Source organism: Dermacentor albipictus, chromosome 9 (genome assembly GCF_038994185.2).
Source record: "Dermacentor albipictus isolate Rhodes 1998 colony chromosome 9, USDA_Dalb.pri_finalv2, whole genome shotgun sequence".
In the NCBI taxonomy this organism is placed as follows: Eukaryota; Metazoa; Arthropoda; class Arachnida; order Ixodida; family Ixodidae; genus Dermacentor; species Dermacentor albipictus.
Window position 1 is genome coordinate 99,447,686 of NC_091829.1, and position 20,276 is coordinate 99,467,961.

The 20,276-nt window shown below is 48.6% G+C and overlaps 1 pseudogene; it reads left to right on the plus strand.

Annotated features, from left to right (window-relative positions):
• LOC139050172 (uncharacterized) overlaps positions 1-18,076 on the plus strand; it is a 70,359-nt pseudogene extending 52,283 nt beyond the window's left edge.
• Positions 18,077-20,276: the final 2,200 nt, after the last annotated feature.

Here is a 20,276-nt window from a genome sequence, read left to right on the forward strand (position 1 = left end):
GTTGTAGAATAATTGCCTTCCGCTTTTGACAACGACCAACTAGCGTAAGCTATCACGGGTTCATGTCCATCTTTTCTCTGTCATGTCTAGCTTCTCCGCAGTGATAGCAGAGCGGGCGGTGGTCGGGGGCTCGCCAAATGTCCGTCTTCCTCGTATAGGTGCGCTGGGCGACGGGTGAGCGCGCTGGTGGCGGCGGCGGTGGACGACGGAATTGCGGTGTTGCAGGACCTTGGCGCGGTCGCGCAGGGGGGCCTTGACGGCGGGCGACGGCGGCGGCGTAGGTCATTGCTTCCGGCTGCGGTGGTTCTGGTTGCACCTCAGGAACTCCAAGGGATCGGTGCACCTCTTCCTTCACGATGTCGGCGATAGAGGCCACTTGAGGCTGCGATGAAGGCCGGACCTTGCGCAGTTCTTCGCGCAAAATGGCCCTGATGGTCTCTTGAAGGTCGTCCGAACCTAGTCCTTGGACGGCATACTGCGGCGTGTGCCCCTGGCGGTTATATTGCCGGGTGCGCATCTCCAGAGTTTTCTCGATCGTCGATGCCTCTGCAGAAAACTCAGCCACAGTCTTCGGTGGGTTACGAATAAGTCCGGCGAAAAGGTCTTGCTTGACGCCGCGCATCAGGAAGCGAACTTTTTTCTCCTCCGACATTTCCGGGTCGGCGTGCCGGAAAAGACGGGCCATCTCCTCCGTGAAGATTGCGATCGTCTCGTTTGGCAGCTGCACTCTGGTTTCTAGTAGAGCTTGGGCTCGCTCTTTTCGCACGACGCTTGTAAACGTGTGCAAGAAGCCGCTTCGGAAAAGGTCCCACGTCGTTACGGTGGCTTCCCGATTCTCGAACCACGTCCTGGCGGCGTCTTCCAATGCGAAATAGACATGCCGCAGCTTGTCGTCGCTGTCCCAACTGTTAAACTTAGCGACCCTCTCATACGTTTCGAGCCAGGTTTCCGGGTCCTCGAATGTTGATCCGCGGAACGTCGGAGGTTCCCTGGGCTGCTGCAGCACGATGGGGGATGCTGGGGCTGCCATTGGGGTTGCCTTGTCCACAATCTTCTTGGTCTTCTCAGGTAGAAGTCCGTGCTCCGGGGGCAGCTGTTGAAGACGGCGGCTTGCTCGGTGTTCCGGGACGGCGCTGGTGTTGTCTTGGGGGTCCGGGCTTGTATTACGGGTTGTCGGGGGCGTCCGGTAAATGGACGTAAAGCACCTCCACCAGATGTCACGGGGTAGTGACGGCGAAGAAAGAAGCAGTACGGTGGAATACAAAACTAGCTTTTATTGGGCGAACCTGTGCCCACAAAACAGGCTACACTTATAGCACAACGAAAGCGGCGAACACAGTCGGCGATCGTCGAAAATCTGCTCAGCGGGTCAAGCGCGTCGGCTTTTATACAGCAATTATCGAATGTTCCAGATTAAACGTTGGGACCCGCATGCCTTCTAAAATGTTCTACACCATTCGTGTCAAGCGATGAAATCAGATAACACAACGTTCGGCGACAACAGACAGCGGGTAGAAGCATCGATAACTTTCCAGAAACTTCGGATACATGCAGGCGCGTCCCGCGCTGTGCGATAACATTTGTTCGGTGGCAAAACTTGTCGCCCGATAAAGACAAGTACACGTGTCAATATATATATTAGGTTATAGCGGCGATGCATGGCTGGCGTCTGCAGGTATTCTTCCAACCTTGTAGTGTCCCCTTGTTGGGCTCGGTGGTGGGTGCCCACCATCGCCGCCAAATTTGCCTGCTCTATATGGCAAATAACTTTCCTCCGCTACCTGATCGCTCCCCGAAGAGGGCGCGCACCGATGAAACATTCACTTTCTTCATGCAGCCAAAACAATCTTTTCCAAATTACCACGTTGTACATAGTCAGCACGATAAGAAACCAGTCAGAATGATCTCACCATTTGTTGTAGCGAAATCTCCCATTGAAGCAATTGGCCCAGGCTATAAAGTAACGAAGATGGGAAGTGGTGATCTTCTTCTCGAACTTCGCGACAAAGCGCAATATGACAAACTCTCGAAACTTGTAGCATTTGGGGAAATTGCAGTCTCAGTGGGCCCACACAGATCCATGAACACAGTGCGCGGGGTCGTCTCAGAAGATGACCTTCTCGAACTGAGTGAAAGCGAACTACTAGAAGGATGGCAAGACCAGAACGTAGTAAAAGTACAAAGAATAACATTAAGGCGAGATGACAAACAAATACCAACCAAACACATAATCATTACTTTCGGAAGCAGCAACCTGCCTGAAACAATAGAAACCGGCTATTGCAAGCTACGTGTTAGACCCTACATCCCAAATCCGCGTCGATACTTTAAGTGTCAGCGTTTTGGGCATGGGTCGCAAACCTGCAGAGGACGTGCTACTTGTGCTAAGTGTGGCTCTTCTCAACACGCTTCTGACATCTGAACTTCACCAAACCACTGCGCCAACTGTGAAGGAGATCGCCCCGCCTACTCGCGATCGTGCCCCTCGTGGAAAAAAGAAAAACAAATCATAGAACTGAAAGTAAAACTCAACCTAACATTTCCAGAGGCACGTAAGCGTTTCTCACTCCAAAATCAGTCCAGTCCTCCCTACACCGATGTGGCGCGCCGGGGGGCAGCGCTACATGTTCAGGCGGCCGCGCAAGTCACACGGAGTGTGACGGCGGTTACGCCATCAGCTCCCCTGGCGGGAGCAGCCACGGCTCTACCACCCCCTACCACGAACGGCCAGCAGACCTCCGAGCCTGCCGGTCCCAGGGCCATTGCTCGTGCAGACAGGCCCGAAAAACTCCCGCGCGTGCCCGCTGAGCGGGCGTCATCCAGCGCCTCTGACGAGGCGATGGATGTAACAAAAACCTCTCCGGCGTCTCAGACGCCGAAGGAACGGCGTTGCCCCTTGGAGCGCGCCAAGAAAAAAGAAATACCCCGCATCAAGGGGCCTCGAAAGGTCCCTTAAGCCAACCTAATTCATATCTCTTGACACACAGCACATAAACGCAAGCTTTTCCGGAAGGACCGAGATGATGCTGTTGCATCGTCCGGCGGCGTAGCAATAATTGTAGACAGAGGCGTTGCTTGTCGGCAACTGCAACTCCGAACTGCCCTTGAGCCACTTGCTATCCAAGCAGTACTATTCGATAAACTAGTTACTATCACGTCCGTATACATCCCCCCAAGTTATCAACTCTCTAGCACAACATTTCAAAGCTTTATTGATGAGCTGCGTCACCCTTACATAGTCGTCGGTGATCTAAACGGGCATAGCACAATGTGGGGCTACCCACGCTGTGATGCGAGAGGACGGCTTATAGAAAACATCCTATTCACTTCAAGTTACTGCTTGCTTATCAAGAAAAAGCCAACATTTTACAGCTCTACACATAAAACATTTTCTTCGATAGACCTAAGCATAGCGTCTAGTACAATTGTGCCATATCTCCAGTGGGATGTCATTGATAACGCTCATGGCAGTGATCACTTCCCCATCGTCCTAAACCTTAAAAAACAAAGTGAGTGTCCAGCACGTGTTCCTCGATGGAAAGTTTATTCAGCCGACTGGACGAAGTTTCGCGAACTAACGCAGTCCAGAGACCTTTGAAGGCCCCTGCATGCGGGGTATTTATTTTTTCTTGGCGCGCTCCAGGGAGCAACGCCGTTCCTTCGGCGTCTGACGCCTGAGAAGCCATTGTTACATCCATCGCCTCGTCAGAGGCGCTGGAACGACGCCCGCCCAGCGGGCACGCGCAGGGGTTTTTCGGACCTGTCTGCACGAGCAGTAGCCCTGGAACCAGCAGGCTCGGAGGCCTGCTGGCCCATCGTGGTAGTGGGCGGAAGAGCAGTGGCTGCTCCCGCCAGGGGGCTGACGGCGTAACCGCCGTCGCACTCCGTATGACGTGCGCGGCCGCCAGAAGATGTGGCACTGCCCCACGGCACGTCACATCACCGAACGACGGATTCGACTGGTGGTGGACAGAAAAACGCTTGCGCGCTTCTGGAAAAGAAATGTTTAGTTTGGCCTTCAGTTCGATTATTTCTTCTTCTTTCTTCCCTGACGGGCACGATCTCGAATAGGCGGGGTGGTCTCCATCACAGTTAGTGCAGTGGGTTGCGGAAGAACAGTTATCTGATGTGTGGTCTTTAGATGCACATTGTACACAAGTAGCACGCCCTCGGCAGCTCTGAGATCCATGCTCAAAACGCTGACACTTGAAGCATCAGCGCGCATTGGGGATGTATGGTCGCACGCGAAGTTTACAATATCCGCTCTCTATCGAATCAGGCAGTTCACTTGTCCCGAACGTTATTATTACATGCTTTGTTGGGATTTCCTTGTCATCACGTCTTAACTTAATTCGTTGCACCTTTACAGCGTTTTGGTCTTGCCATCCATCCAACAGATCGTTTTCAATGAGTTCAAGGAGGTCGGCATCAGAAATGACACCACACACAGTGTTCATTGACCGGTGGGGGCCCACAGAGACAGAAATTTCACCAAGCGCAACAAGTTTAGTCAGTGTTCTGTATTGAAGCTTGCCACGCGCTTCCAGAAGAAGGTCGCCAATTCCCATGCTAGTTACTTTGTAACCAGAGCCGGTTGCTTCTGTCAGACACTTTGCAACCACGAATGGGGATATTGTACGGACTGTCTTGGGTTTCATGTTGACTATGTATTACGTGGTATCTGGGAAATATTTCTTGTGGTTTCATCAGAAAAATGAAGGCTTCATCGGTGCACCCCCTCCTCGGGGAGCGATCAGGGAGTATGGGGAAATTTGAAGCCATATGTAGGATTACTGTGTTCGGCAGGACTGCCCGCCGCCCCCCTCGGAGCCCAGCCTGGGGACGTCACAGGATAAGAAAAATTCTATTCTGCGTACGCCAGTGGTACGTTTCCACTATAGCCTAGTATATATGTACCCAAAACTGGATATATTACACAAGGTTAACCCTTGCCGCCAGGAAATAGGAAGGTAAAAGAAATAAGCAAAAGAAAGCAAAAGGGAAAAGTGGGAGAGAAAGACGAATGTTGGAGAGGAGGAAAGGAAAAGGCGACTGCTGATTTCCTCCAGGTGGGTCAGTCTGCATGGTGCCGTCTATGTGAAGCTGGGGCCGAAGAGGTGTTGCCTCGGCCGGCGGCCCTTAATGGTCCAAACGCCCATTATCGGCTCAACCCCCAGGATCCCCATTTCCCCAGACACGGCTAAGCTGCGCACGGCTACACGCGGAAGGGTCCAACCCTCGTGTGCTCGGGTACGTGGTGTCGCAACGCACCAAACGCCTGCTTACGCAGACGCCCCTGCGGCGGGTTGTGTTAGGAGATGTGGCTTCTATTTCACGGCGGATGATATGTAGGACGTCATCAGAGCGATCGGGCGTGGGCGGACTGCGGAGGCCTTCGCAGGTAGACGTAGCAGCCGTGTTGAGAAGGCGGGGAAATAGTTGGGCAATGCGGCGACTCTTGGCTTCTTCAAACCGCCGGCATTCGGTAATAATGGCTCGCACAGCGGAAGAATTCTTGAAAACAAGGAAGTGGAAGGCATCATCTGCTATGCCCTTCATGACGTGCGCAACTTTATCAGGTTCCGACATCTTCGGATCCACTTGACGGCACAGAGCGAGCACGTCCTGTATGTACGTGAGGTAAGATTCAGTGCACGTCTGGACATGCAAAGCGAGGTCTTTTTGGGCGGCCCGCTGACGGCCAACAGGCTTGCCAAACAAATCTTTCAGCTTCTGTTTACAAATGGCTCAGCTGGTAAGTTCCTCCTCGTGGGTCTGAAACCAGACGCGTGCCGTGCCCGTGAGGTCAAATATCAAATTTGCGATCATGATGGTCTGATCCGAGTGGCTGCTGGAGTTCACCCGCTCATATAGCTGAAGCCAGTCTTCAACATCAGTGTCGTCGGCGCCAGAAAAGGTTCCTGGGTCGTGGGGTTGTGCTAGAATGACAGTGGGCGTGGGTGCCGACGGGCCCTTAGCATCCTCGCTTTGTGCTTCATTGCAAATGCAGCCAAGCAGCGCCCTCTGCGTAAATCTCTCTTGATAATGATCCCGCAACCTCCACCAAAAACGTTACGGGGTTAAAAACAATTAGACGTATATTTAATTGATGTTTATAATAATCATAGTGGCTGACAAGATGGTAGACAGCGCGCGAAGTCCACAGAGTCGTCTTCCGACTAAGCTGACAACATCATCTTCGTCAGCGTGTCACAATATAAGAGACTGGCAATTACACTAAAATGGGTATTGTGAATTGTTCCAAATCAAAAGAAACACCCGGTATATTACCGCCTCGACGCCCACAGCATTCACCATTCTCGTGGCGAAGCATGTACAATATGTTCTTGCTGCGGTCGTGGGAGGCGGTGGGCGTGCGCTTGCGATTCAGCTCACAGCCGATGGGCATTATGGCCCGAGTTGGCTCAGCTGTCACGACACACTGGGCCAATCAGGGTACGCGTACCGTTTTCAGACGGACAGGAGGGGGCACATCAATCTTGACAGTGGTTGCTGGCGCCGATCACCCAACGTAGAAACCTGTTGCTTGAAAGCTACGTATAGTTTGATTTTAACGCGTAGTTGAAGTTCGCTATACTGTAGTGGTAAGCCTAGGAGCCAGTACAGTTTGCTGATTTTCAGCCGGTTCTCAACCAACTGCGGTGGCAGTTGTGGCATATGTGGCATCTATGCGGCATATTGTTCTGGCATCTGTGTCTGTTGAGTAGGTTAATGTGTTTGTTTGTTTGTTATGTATGTGTGTTTGTTATGTAATGTGTTTATATGTATGTGTTTGTTTGTTATGTATGTGTTTGTATGTGTGTTTGTTATGTAATGTGTTTATATGTATGTTTGTTGTTATGTATGTGTTTGTATGTGTTTGCTCTTTGGCACATGAGTATTCCACAACGCTGCCCATTGGAATAGAATTACATAGTCGTGTAATCTCGACTACGCGTTTCCTGCGAGACCCGAAAGAGCAGCAGCTTAGTTTTATTGCTACTGACCTGCGTTGTTACCTCAAACAGCTTTAAGTATAATTGGGGTGCATCCACCTTTTTGAGATGATGGTGAGGTTCCTGCGATTAGCAGTCCTTATTATGACGGATGTCAAATTGTTGATGATATGTCATATGTTGTCATTGAAGTCCATGCCATCCGTGAATCGGCAGACAAACCAAGTGGCAAGCTCGCTCACAAACACAGGGCGAGGGGAGTGAACGCAGGCTCTCCCCGGCTCGCCATCGCTACCGCTCCGCCACAGCATTGGGAACGTCCAGCCAGGCCCGTATCATCGTAGACACACACAAATCTCAAATGCTGAGGATGTCTTGAACAGAGCAGAGTTCTACCTGCACATTGTCGCTAATTCTTTATCTTCAACTCCTCATTGAGCCTGTATTTTTAATGAAGTTTGACCAATTTTATTACTTAGCCGCCGCGGTGGCTTAGCAGCGAAGGTGTTACGCTGCTGAACGCGAGGTCATTGCATGAAATTCCGGCTAGTGGATCAGTGGTTCTTTTTGTGCCGCAACGTTTATACGTAGTGTGGCTCAATACGGCAAATAATGATAGTACTGGTTAATGCTTTCCCCGTAGGGGCATCTGCGTAAGCAGGCGTTTGGTGTGTTGCGACACCACGTACCCGAGCACACGAGGGTTGGCCCCTCCCGCGTGTAGCCATGCGCGGCTCAGTCTTGTCCGGGGAAACCGGGATCCTAGAGGTTGAGCCGATGCCGGGTGTTCGGACCTTTAAGCCCCCAGGCGGAGGCAACACACCTATTTGGCCTCTGCATCACGTAGACGGCGCCCCCGGACTGACCCACCCGGGGTAAATCGGTAGTTGCCTATTCCTCTCTCTCGCTCTCCCTCCAACCTTCGCCTTTCTCTTACTTTCCATCTTTCCTGTCTTCTCCTAGCTCCCGCTCCCTTCAAGTTTTCCAGGCAGCAAGGGTTAACCTTGTGTGAATAACCAACCTAGGTTATCTCATATTTGGTTATAGTGATAGCGTCCCCTTGTAGGACTGCACGGTGGGTGGCTGGCGTTATTGCCGAAAATTGAATCCCTTTGTGGCAACCTCTTTCCCTCCGCTTCCTGATAGCCCTGGGAAAAGAGGGCAAACGGATGACGTATTCCACTTTTTTGGTCGGCAAAAAGAATCGTTCCCTCGTTTTCACGTGATCCTCTCCGAAAAACCAGCTAAACCAGTTCGAACAATCTGACTATTCCTTGTTTCTAAGACATTGACTGAAGTCTTTGGTCCAGGTTATAAGGCGTCGAGGATGGCAAGCGGTGATCTCCTCTAAGAACTCCGCGATCATAAACATTATGAGAAATTAAGAAAACTAGTATCATTTGGGGAAACCCAAGTAATCGTAACCCCGCACCATACGATGAACACAAGCCGCGGTGTTGTCTCGGACGATGACTTGCTGGAGCTCACTGAGGATGAACTCTTGCCGGGCTTCAGTGACCAGAATGTTATCAATGTTAAAAAAATTAAGATCAGACGTGACAGCAAAGAAATCAAGACCAAAGACCTTATATTGACTTTCGGTTCATGTAATCTGCCCCAGTCTGTAGAGGCCGCGCACATCAAGCTCCGTGTTAGGTTATATGTGCCAAATCCCCTCAGATGTCTGTAATGTCAACCTTTCGGCCACAGTTCGCAAAGCTGCCGACGCCGTCAAACCTGTGCGACGTGTAGTGCCCACGAACATACTTCTGAAGCCTGCGTGAACACTCTCCATTGTGTAAACTGTGAAAGGGAACACGTCGTATACTCGCGGTCATGCCCGTCCTGGAAAAAAAGAAAGAAATCGGCAGAATCAAAGTTAAGGAAAACATATCGTTCAAGGAGGCACGCAGGCGGGTACCATACCTGCCAAAGAAAAGCTTTGCCGAAGTGGCGCGTTGTTAGGGGGCAGCGTCACAACGGCCTCCGGTGGCTGTCCGACCCAAAAGCAGTGAGTCGGCAGTTACGCCGTCTGCCCCCACGGTGGTTGCAGCTAGCGCTGCTCCGCCAACTCAACAAATGGGGCCATCGACCCCGAAGGTGGGCGCAGCCGATGCTGCCCCAACCTCCCCGGCCCCTTCCAGCGCTGGCAACAGCCCGCGCAGCCAAATCCCCCAGGTAGCCCCATCGACCTCCGGGCTGATGGTGCAGGGGTCTTGCCCTCTAAGGCAGGACTCTCCCTGGTAACTTCTCGCTCGCAAGAGCACGTGTCCGGCGCCTCACAAGAGGCAATGGACACTACACCTATCCCCATGGCGCGCCAAGCGCCTAAGGAGCGGCAAAACTTCATCGAACGCTCCAGAAAGGGCAAAACCCCGATTACAGGGCCTCGAAAGAGCTCTGTAATCTAATCTCTGAAATCTCTATTAACACATCTGTTTCTGTACACACAGCACCTATTGACTTCCAATATGGATACACAAATAATACAATGGAACGTCAGACGTCTTCTTGGAAACCTTGATGATGTGCGGGAGCTCATCCAAAAACACAATCCAAAAGTCCTGCGTTTACAGTAAACGCACCTAAAACCACAACATACAAACTTTCTCCGACCGTATGTCACGTTTCGCAAAGATCACCATGATGCTGTTGTATCATCAGGCGGTGTTGCCATTATTATCCATAAAAGCATTTCGTGTCAGCGCTTACAGCTACAAACGCACCTTGAAGCTGTGGCAGTTCGAGCTGTTCTTCTAAATATACTCATCCTCATTTGCTCGCTTTACATACCCCATACATTACAAATTAAACAAACTTGAATTTCAGTCCTTTATAGATGAATTGCCTGAACCTTATGTTGTTCTTGGCGATTTCAATGCGCACAGCTCCCTGTGGGGCGACTCTTGTATAGATGCGCGAAGCCGTCTGGTTGAAGAGTTCCTTTTTTCTTCTGCTACATGCCTTCTAAATAAGAAGAAACCCACATATTACTCTCTTGCAAACAAAACCTTTTCTTCAATTGATCTCAGCATAGCTTCCCCGTCTATACTGCGTGAACTCGACTGGGAAGTTACGAAGAATCCTTTCAGAAGCGACCACTACCCCATACTATTAAGAACACTTAAAGAAAACGAATATTCACCAAAGCCTTCTAGGTGGAAGATCGACACAGCTGACTTGGAGAAATTCCGAACCCTAACTAGTATATCATGGGATGACATGTCCTCGTTAACAACTGATGCTGCTGTGGAGTATTTTACAGCCTTCATAATAGATGCCGCTCTCAAATGCATACGTGAAGTAGCTCGGCAGGCAAACGGCGTGTCCCGTGGTGGAACGAAGAATGTAGAATCGCACGTATGAATCAGAACAAAGCGTGGGGGTTGCATCGCGCTTCGCCCACTGCAGAGAATTTTGTCAACTTTAACATAGTAAAATCTCAAGGCAGGAGAACCCGCCGGCAGGCGAGAAGAGAAAGTTGGCAGGAGTTTTTTATTGAGTATTAACTCGTTTAAAGATGAGGCGAAAGTCTGGAACAGGGTAAATAGAATTAGAGGGCGACAAACATATTCACTCCCTCTGGTAAATACACAGGGCGATACACTGCAAGATCAGGCAGACTCACATGGGGAGCCCTTTGAGAGCGTGTCAAGTCCAACAAATTATTCACAATCCTTTCTCAAATACAAACAAATAGAATAATGTAAGCCTTTCATCAGAATATGTCGACAGAATGAACCATACAACTGTCCTTTTAGTATTGCCGAGTTCAGTGATGCCTTGAGCTCATCCAAGAGCTCCGCACCGGGTTCTGCCAGAATCATGTATGAAATGATAAAAAACCTACACAATGACACCCAAGTTACACTACTCACACTTTTCAACATCGTTTGGGCTGCAGGATACTTTCCAACTCCATGGAAAGAAGCAATTGTGGTCCCTGTTTTGAAGCAGGGGACAGACCCATCCATGGCGGCAAGCTATCGCCTGATAGCTCTTACAAGCTGCCTGTGTAAGCTTTTTGAAAAAAATGATTAATCGCAGACTCATACATTTCTTTGAACTCAACAATATACTTGATCCCTATCACTGTTTCTTCAGAGAAGTCCGGTCGACAAGAGATCACCTTGTACGCATTGAAGGATATATTCGGGACGCATTTGTACATAAGCAGTTTTTCTTATCAATATTCCTTTACATGGAGAAGGCATATGACACAACATGGCGCTACGGCATCTTGCGAGACTTGTTGGAAATGGGCATCTCTGGCAATATGCTGAAAATATTTGAAAGCTATTTTTGAACCGCATCTTCCACGTGAAAATCGGCAACGTATTATCGTGACCGTTCACCCACGAAACAGGCGTACCACAGGAAGGCGTGCTGAGCTGTACGCTCTTCATCGTGAAGATGAACGCACTTCGTGCTTCGCTACCACCTGCCATTTTTTATTCTGTCTGCGTGGACGACATTCAAATTGGCTTCAAATCCTGTAATCTCGCAGTATGCGAGAGACAGGTGCAGCAGGGCTTGAACAAGATTTCCAAGTGGGCAGACAAAACTGAGTTTAAAATCAACCCCCACAAAAGCTCTTCTGTTCTTTTTACAAGAAAGAGAGGCCTGGTTCTCGATCCTTCCTTAGATCTGTGTGGACAACGAATACCTATCAACAAAGAGCACAAATTCCTAGGTAATATACTTGACTACAGACTCACTTGCATTCCACACATAAGACATCTGAAAGAGAAATGTCTAAAAACAATGAACCTAATGAAACTTCTATCCCAGACTACATGGGGTAGGGACAGGAAGTGTTTAATGAACCTATGCAAGAGCCTAATTCAGTCTCGATTGGACTGTGGTCCTGTAGTATATAACTCTGGCGCCCCGAGCGCGCTAAAGATGCTAGATCCTGTTCACCATCTAGGCATCCGGTTAGCCACTGGCGCTTTCAGAGCTAGCCCAATTGAAAGCTTATATGCGGAATCAAATGAATGGTCTCTCCATCTACAGAGAACCTACATCAGCCTTACATATTTCCTGAAAATCCACTCCAATCATCAACATCCAACCTTTAACACTGTTAACGATATGACGTGTACTACACTTTTCCATAATCGACCCCCTATAAGACAGCCTTTCTCGCTTCGTGTTAGGGAGCTTAGTCATGAAATACATGTCCCACTCCTCGAGCTTCACATAATGCATCCAACCAAGTCGTTACCACTTTGGGAATCGCAGGTCGTAGAGTGTGACATATCCTTTTTAGAAGTAACAAAACAAATCCGAATGCATTTTCTAGAACTACAGCACAAGTACTCCTGCCCAGAGTTCTACACAGACGCTTAGACGTCAAATGCCGGGGGTGTCCCATGCTGCTGTCGGTCCATCCTTATCAGAATCCGGTGTACTGCATCTGGAAACAAGTATCTTTAATGCCGAGGCGTACGTATTACTGTCTTCTGTATAGTATAGTATATAAGAAAATCAAAACTTGCAAAAGCAGTGATCTAAAATCATAAAATCCCGTATTTAATGAACTCTATTCCGTCTTGTGTAAAGCGTACTCATCTAACCAGCATATCATAATATGCCGGGTACCTGGCCATAGGGGAATCGAAGGTAACGTTCTGGCGGACGAGATGGCCACGTCGATCGCATCGCGAGCCGCTAACCCTACCGCTGAGGTGCGTGTCACAGATCTGAGGCCTTTCTTGCGAAGGAAGCTGCGAGCCCACTGGAACACATGTGGGACACGGAAACGAATAATAAGCTCCACCTGGTAAAGCCACAGTTAGGATTGTTGCCCTCTGCAACAAAATCACGCCGAGCAGATGTCCTATTCTGTCGTCTCAGAGTAGGACACTCATTTGGCACCTTTTTACTTACCGGAAATGATCCTCCAATCTGTGGTACATGTGGGGAGAGGCTGACCTTGCTCCACGTTCTCCTGGAGTGTCGGGAAGCTAAATCTGAGAGAATGAGACATTTTTTTCTTAGCATACAGGCAGCAAATTCCTCTTCATCCTGTAATGTTCCTCGGTCCAGAACAACTTTTTAATACAGACATAGTCCTAGGTTTCCTCAGAGATGTGGTCTTACATATTATTAGTCCCATGCATTCGTAGCGCTTCCTCTGTTCGTAGCGGCTCCTCTCTTCAGAGGATACCACTGTGATAGCTGTTTCATATAGCACATGCCTCCAGGCCCTTGTGTTTGTGAGCCTGATGTGTTTAATAGCCGAGAGTATAGGCAGGTTGCCAACGTAGTTCCCGCGCCTCCTAGGGCGCCCCTCGCGGCGGCGAGCGCGGAACCGGCAGTATACGACCGGCCCACGTGCGTTCCGAAAGCCTGTCTGTGGACTGTTTTGCGCGCATGTGTTGCCTTTTCTGAACAATGCTGAAGTGCAACCCGAGCTGTTGCGTCGTGGGCTGCAACAGCACGTACACCAACTCACGAGGAACAAAGTTTTACAGGTTTCCAAGCCGACCGTATGAAGCAGAACGGCGCCAACACTAGATAGCGCTCGTCCAATGGCATAAGCTGTTTTATGTTCTGGCGTTATGCCAAGTGCGTAAACGCTGAATTCTTTGCTTTTACAGCAATGATGGCAGCAACGGAACACCTGCAATGCGTACCAGGATATGCAGCAAACAAAGTAGTTTGTTTCCACACTGTACCGCAGTAAAGCTGTGGAACTCTTTCCGAATCCTCTCCCATTCAAACAGCGCTAGGGCTTGCTGAGAGATTTGAGGAGGTGCTGCAGCTGGCTCAGCTGGCGTACACCCTTCTGCGCCCAGCATATCAACTAAGAGGCAATTGAGATCACCAAAATTTTTGACGACATGGTTTATTAGAACCTCCTTTGCACGCACTGAAAAATCGCAACATAAAAGTACCGCACTTTCAGTAAATTGGGCGAAAATATTTTCCCAACGTAGCCTAACACAACTGGTAAGTTCCTCACCTTTGTTTGTGTTTGGGGAGAGCAACGTTAGAATACCTCGGGTAGGTCTTACGAGTCGTTCGTACGCCCCACGTTCTTGGATGAGATGTTTTGGATTAGCATTTGCCGTCCTGTATGTACAGGGAAACTACCGCGGCGTCCTTGCACTTCCCTGGGATGCCAGCTAGGCAATCGCAGCTCCCCGCTAGGATTTTTCTGCTGTCGCCGATCTTCAAGAATCAATGTCACCTATAATTTCATGCGTCCGCACCGTAGATAACGAAGTAACTTACGCTGAGCTTCACGCATCTCGCTGGTGCGTTATTTTTCGTTTGCGGAATACACCTAGCACTCCCTTCCGATCAGTGCGAGTTCAACACTTTCCTCACGTCGTAGACGTGCCCCACTTCGAATAGACAGACGACTTCCGTTCTTTAAATTCTTTTCGCGAAAAAACCTGTCAAGATCTTGTAATTCCCGAAACCCCGTTAAAAGTAATATCGGCACGCTGTTTCGCGCTATTGCTAACGTTTGACAGGGCGTCAAACACGCAGCGCGAGCTGCTGACGCCATGAGTAATCCTACCGCATTCGCGCAACTATTCGTCAGATGGCGCTAGGGGTTGGAAAGACAGGGCGCCGCCTAGCACTCACATCGTGCCTATAGCGTATGCTTCCGCTGTAAATATGCTGGTGTATGCGTTTAGTGTCCCAGATATTGAAAATGATGGTCCAAGAGCTACGTAAGCAACACCATCAGCAGACTTCAAAGCATCCGTGTAAAATTCAGCACAAGAATACTTCTCTTTTAGTTCACGAAAATGTGAATGTATGTGAGCCTCAGCCACTCGTTTCGATATTTCTAAGAAAGATATGTCACATTGGATAGTTTGCCACTCCCAAGGCGGTGGGAACCGAGTAGGAGTGATTGGGATATTTTCTAGAAAAGGGACGTCTGTTTCTTCTGACAGTGCTTCCACTCGGAGGGACAGAGGAGGCCTGATGGCTGGGCGGTTACGGAATAGCCTGGCAGTGGACAAGTCCCTAATTGCAAAATGACATGGATGCTGAATATCTGATTTAACTTTCAAGGCGTAAGAGAAAGATAGATATGCACTTTGTAGATGAAGAGACCATTCGTTGCATTCAACGCACAGGCCCTCTACAGGACTCGTCCTGAAGGCACCTGTAGCAAGACGGATACCCAAGTGGTGAATCGAATCTAACATCTTCAAGGCAGTAGGCGTAGCAGAGCTATACACTATAGCACCATAGTCAAGGCGTGACCTTATCAGACTTTTATACAGGCTCAAAAGGCATCTTCTATCACTTCCCCAGGATGTACGGGACAAGAGATTCAGAAGCTTCATTGTCTTCATGCACTTCGCCTTCAGCTATTTTAGGTGGGGGATAAATGTTAATTTAGTGTCTAATATGAGGCCCAAAAATTTATGTTCATGGCTCACAGGCAGCCGGTGTCGATTAAGGTAAATAGCTGGTTCAGGTAATATACCTGTCTTGCTCGAGAAGAGAACACACGTGCTCTTTTGCGGGTTTAATTTAAACCCGTTCTTGTCAGCCCACATTGAAAATTTGTTTAGCCCAAGCTGTACATGTCGCTCGCAGATGGAAAGACTACATGATTTAAAACCTATTTGTACGTCCTCTACATACACAGAATAAAACATTGTACGTGGTATTATAGTATAAAGTGAGTTCATTTTTATAACGAATAGAGTGCAGCTAAGCACGCCACCTTGTGTTACACCTCTTTACTGTGTAAATAGGCGCGATAGCACATTACCAACTTTGACGCGGAACGTGCGGTTAGACAGGTAACTTTGGATGACATTCAGCAAATTACTTCGGACTACCATTTCGGCCAGGTCACGGAGAATTCGGAACCGCCACGTGATGTCGTAAGCCTTCTCCATGTCAACAAATACTGACAAAAAGAACTGCTTATGCACAAAAGCATCGCGAATATTCGCCACGATGCGGACAAGGTGATCAGTTGTGGATCTACCTTCCCTGAATACACACTTTAGGGGATCTAATAGCTTGTTACTTTCAAGAAAATGAAGGAGACGCCGGTTAACCATTTTTTCAAAGAGTTTACATAAGAAACTTGTCAACGCTATAGGCCTATAGCTGTTGACTGAAGTTGGGTCCTTGCCGTATTTTAGTATTGGAACAATTATTGCTTCCTACCAGGTGGATGGAATGTAGCCGGCAGAGAACACAGAGTTAAAGAGTGACAGTAGTGTTTTGTGGGTTTCAGGGTGTAGGTGTTTGGTCATTATATACAATATTCTGTCACTTCCTGAAGCGGATTTGTTACAGCCATTGAGAGCAGCCTGAAATTCCGCCACGCTGAATGGGCGGTTGTAAGGTTGGTTGCTATTTCCTTTCCGACCCAGAGACCGTCGTTCCGCATGTTGCCGGTATCTCAGACCCCGCAGGGGCGTCTGCATCAGCAGGCGTTTGGTGTGTTGCGACACCACGTACCCGAGCACACGAGTGTTGGACCCTCCCGCGTGTAGCCACGCGCGGCTTAGCCGTGTCCGGGGAAAAGAGTGTCCTGGGGGTGGAGCCGATGCCATGTGTTCAGACATTTAAGGCACCCCGGCGGAGGCGACACACCTCTTTGGCCTCTGCTTCACGTAGACGGCACCCCCGGACTTACCCACCCGGGGGAAATCTGCAGTCGCCTTTTCCTGTCCTTCTCTCCATCTTCGTCTTTCTCTCTCAGCTTTTTTATCTTTTCTGTCTTCTTTTCACTTCTTATTACTTCCGTATTTCCTGGTAGCAAGGGTTACCCTGGTGTAGTTTATCCAACCTTGGGTCTTATATATTAGGTTATAGCGGCTATGTACAGCTGGCGTCTGCGTTTCCTTCGGGTCTTGCACCATCCCCTTGTTGGGCTCGATGGTGGGCGGCTCGCATGGCTGCTGAAATTAAATAAACATGTATGGATTTATCATCCTTCCCCCGTCTGTCCGATCAGCCTCTTAATAAAAGAGGACGCACCGAAGAAAAGTTGCTGTTTTAATGTCAACCTAAGCAATCGCTCGCACGATTTCACGTTATTCATAGTGAAAATCCTGAAAAGACAGTTAGAATGATTTCGCCATTCACGGTTGCGAAATGTCTCACTGACTCTGTTGGCCCAGGCTACAAAGTCAAAAATGGCTAGCGGTGAGCTCCTGCTTGAGGTCCATGATAAACAACAGCATGACAAGCTCCCAAATCTGGTCTCCTTCGGTAATATAAACGTAACAGTGACACCACATGGATCCATAATTACAAGCAAAGGAGTAATTTCCGACGACGCCCTGCTATATCTCAGCGAGGAAGAACTTCTAGAAGATCGGAAGGAATAGAACGTCACCATAGTAAAGATAACTTTAATCAAACGAGAAAACAAAGAAATTCCAACAAAATATCTGATCGTTACATTTGCGTCCAGTGTGCTGCAAGAAACATTAGAAACAGGCTATACTAAAGTTCGAGTCCGACCATACATCCCGAAACCTCGGAGATGTTTCAAGTGCCAGAGGTATGGCCACGGCTCACAAGGTTGCCCCGGCCGAAAAACCTGCGCAACGTGCGGTGTCCTAGATCACCTTTCAGATAATTGTAATGGCGCGCTCCACTGTCCCAAATGTGGCAGTGGACATGCAGCTTTCTCTAGAGCTTGCCCTACATGGCAAAAAGAAAACGAAATAAGTACCCTCAAAGTAAAAGAAAACATTTCCTTCCTGGAAGCGCGAAAGCGCATTTCCTTTCTTCATACCGCAGGGTATGCTGCTGCGGCGCGTGAGGGGGCAACGACGCAACAGACTCCGGCTTCGGCCCGGACCACAAAGAATGTGGCCGCGGCCGAGCCACCAGCCCCCCAGGCGACAGCAGCCGGCTCTGCTTCTCTATTTCTGAAGGAGGGTGCATCGACCTCTGGGTTGGTGGCCTCCAAGGCCCTGCTTTTCGAGGCATGGCCTAAGGTGAAAACACCCCGCTTGTGTGAGCGGAAGTGCGGCGGCTCCCAAGAGTCGATGGACACAACCCCGAGCCAGAAGGCGCATCCAGTGCCTCGGGAGCGGCGCGAGTCTCGCGACCGATCCAAACAAGGCAAAACCCGTGCCATAATCACGGGGCCTGAAATGGCTCCATAATTCATTTCTCTAACTTGACTCCTCTTGACACACAGCACATAAACACAAACAACATGGATACACAAATATTACACTGGAATGTGAGAGGTCTGACCCAGAAACTCGGAGATATCAAAGAACTTTTACACAAATACACTCCAAAGGTGCTGTGTGTTCAGGAGACACATCTTAAATATAGGCAAACAAACTTTCTTAGGCAATACGCTATTTTCCGGCAGGACCAAGATGATGCTGTTGCATCGTCCGGCGGGGTAGCAATAATAGTAGACAGAGGCATTGCTTGTCGGCAACTGCAACTCCGAACTCCTCTTGAGTCAGTTGCTATCCAAGCAGTGCTATTCACTAAGCAAGCTACTATCACGTCCGTATACATCCCCCTAAGTTATCAACTCTCAAGCACAACATTTCAAAGCTTTATTGATGAGCTGCCTAACCCTCACATAGTCGTCGGTGATCTAAACGCGCATAGCCCACTCTGGGGCGACTCTCGCTGTGATGCGAGAGGACGGCTTGTAGAAAACATCCTATTCTCTTCAAGTTCCTACTCGCTGAACAAGGAAAAGCCAACATTTTACATCTCTACACACAAAATATTTTCTTCAATAGATCTAAGCATAGCGTCTAGTACAATTGTGCCATATCTGGAGTGGGATGTCATTAATAACCCTTATGGAAGTGATAACTTCCCCATCGTTCTAAACCTTAAAAAACAAAGTGAGTGTCATGCACATCTTCCTCGATGGAAAGTTGACTCAGCCGACTGGACAAAGTTTCGCGAACTAACACAGCTGCGCTAGAATGATATCTCTGAACTGAGCTTAGACGATGCAGTAGCATATATAAGAGCGCTCATTATTGATGCTGCGTAACTATGCATTCCCCAAATAAATGGGTCGCCCTCGAAACGACGTATTCCATGGTGGAATGAGGAGTGTAAGGAAGCCAGGAAAAAGCAAAACAAGGCTTGGAACCTCCTCCATAACTCTCCAACCGCGGAGAATCTGATGAATTTCAAGACGATCGAGTCGCAAGGTAGAAGAACGCGCCGCCGCGCTAAACGCGAAAGTTGGAAAAACTGCATACTAAGCATGAATTTATATACAGACGACCAAAAAGCCTGGAACGGGGTGAACAAAACAAAAGGCCGTGAAACTCATCCCTTACCTTTATTAAATACAGAAGTACTTGAGGATCAGGCAGATTGTATAGGATCACATTTTGAGCACATTTCCAGTACATCTCATTACACAGATACATTTCTAAAATACCAGCGACTAGCAGAAGAGATGAATTTGGGCCGTAACAGCTCATCCAATGAAGTATACAGTAGTCCATTTGGAATGGCTGAGTTCCAGACCTCACTGAACTGTTGCAACAAGTTCGCCCCAGCAAGTGACAGAATAATGTATGAGATGATCAGATACCTACACCCTGAAACGGAAGAAACACTACTGTCACTCTTCAATTCTATGTTCTCCGCAGTCTACATTCCGTTTGCCCGGAAAGAAGCAATCGTAATCCCCATTCTCAAAGAGGGCAAGGCCCCTTCCTCACGCGACAGTTATAGGCCTATAGCGCTGACAAGTTGATGCAAATTATTTGAGAAGATGATTAACCGTCACCTCATCCATTTTCTTGAAAGCAACGAGATAGTCGATCCCTTTCAGTGCGGATTTAGGGAGGGTAGATCCACAACAGGTCACCTTGTCCGCATCGAGACAAATATACGTGATGCCTTTGTCCACAAACAGTTTTTCCTGTCAGTATTTTTAGATATGGAAAAGGCATACGACACAACCTGGCGCTTCGGAATCCTCCGTGACCTGTCTGATATGGGAGTTCGAAGCAACTTACTGAAAGTCATTCAGAGTTACTTCTGCAATCGGACGTTCCGTGTTAGAGTTGGTAACGTTCTGTCTCGTCCATTTACGCAAGAGGCGGGTGTTCCACAAGGTGGTGTGCTGAGCTGCACTCTTTTTATTGTCAAAATGAACGCGATCCAGACTGCCATACCACATACCATGTTTTATTCCGTATATGTGGATGACATCCAGATAGCTTTCAAATCATTTAACCTAAGTATGTGCGAGCGACAAGTACAGCTTTGCATGAATAAATTATTTAAGTGGACGGACCAAAACGGTTTCAAACTAAACCTACAAAAAGTACATGCGTCCTATTTTCTAACAAGAGAGGTATA